The following is a 1,694-nucleotide window of genomic DNA, read 5'->3' on the forward strand; positions in this document are numbered from 1 at the left end:
ACACACACACACACACACACACACACACACACACACACACACACACACACACACACACAGCCTTGGCCAGCTTCTGAGTCTGAGGCACTCAAGCACCACTAAGTGTTGACAAAGTGTAACTACAATCACTGTGTAGCAGCGTGAATCAACACAAACACTAAAACATCTTGTGAATCAGTGAACAGGTTTTATTGAAAAGTTCTCAGAAAGTAATCATTAGACAAACATGGCTGTAACTTTAATCTTTACAGCTATTAATCTAAAATTTGATGTAGTTTAGCTGACAGTCGTCCACACTTCTCTGAGCCCTGAAAGGTGTTTGTTGAGATATCTCAGCTCTTTTCTGCTAAATAACTTATGGCATCAAATAGCAACTGTTGACAAAGCGTGTTGATCTTTTCTTTGTATTATCCATCCATCCATCCATCCATCCATCCATCCATCCATCCATCCATTTTCTTCCACATATCCGGGGTCGGGTCGCGGGGGCAGCACCTTCAGAAGGGAGGCCCAGACCTCCCTCTCCCCAGCCACTTCTTCTTCTTCTTCTTTGTATTATTGTAAGTTTATTTTTGTCTTTTTCTGGCTCAACTCTAAAGCTGTTTGGACTGGTTTAAAACTGTTCTGTGTGCTGTATTGATCCAACAGAAGACTTGTTTCATTGCATGCATGTGAAATAAAACTTTTGGGAAATGTGTGTTTTTTTTATTTGTTGCTTTTACAGATAACACAGTTCTCTAATTGCTGAAAATCTTTAACAAAGACACGCAAAGTGTTCTGTGGGCTGATAAACAAAATACAAACTTGTCTTAAATGTTTTTTTTACTTAATAAATCCATGTTTTTTAAAAAGCCAATAGAAATTTGTTAATTTCTGTAACTTCACAAAGATGAATCCTTGACAAACCAAGCTGTAAACCATCTACAATTACCAGGTAATGTTTAGTCTAGGTCTTAAGAAAAGGTTGTGTTATCTATATCATTGTGCTGTCATATTTTTAATTATGCTATTTATTTGATCATTTATTGCCTCCATCAATGAAGTGATATTTTGAAGTAGTGCTGTTTTTTTTTTACCTGGGTGTTTTGAATGCATCTCTGTGAGTTTAAGATAAATACTTGTAAATGAGTGTATATGAGTTGAGATCACAGAGGTTCTGTATATAAAACAGCTGGAGTGTGTCTTGATTACATGACACAGCAACTAGACAGGGCAATAGTAATGCTAAATCCAGAGATTTAACATTACTGTAAATATTGGCAAAACAGCAAACAACAAGGGTTGATTGTGTAAAAAAAAAAAACTGAATGTAAACAATTAATGATGATATTAATGAAAATAAATAATATAATATATTAGTGTGTATAAAAACTATGTAATGTTTAAAAAAATGTCAGAAAGCTGTGTGTGTTAAGGGTGATGGAGGAGACACAGTTAGCAGATTTTATTTTATTTAAGTCAACATGGATGTGATCTGACCAGAACAGGAGCTYATAATGAAGAGACGTTAAACTTCACAGGTAAGTTTTGTTAGAGTTGAGAGTCAGGTTCAAGCAGGTATTGAACTGGGGTCAGCAGAACAAAATGAAAGTGAAAGTTCAACAACTTCTGAACAGATTTTCATGATATTTTCAAGAAATGTTGAGTTTGCCACAAAAAAACAAAAAGTTAAATTTGGGTGGTGAGCCGGATCG

This window comes from Austrofundulus limnaeus, unplaced genomic scaffold (genome assembly GCF_001266775.1).
Source record: "Austrofundulus limnaeus strain Quisiro unplaced genomic scaffold, Austrofundulus_limnaeus-1.0 Scaffold1, whole genome shotgun sequence".
Classification (NCBI taxonomy): domain Eukaryota; kingdom Metazoa; phylum Chordata; class Actinopteri; order Cyprinodontiformes; family Rivulidae; genus Austrofundulus; species Austrofundulus limnaeus.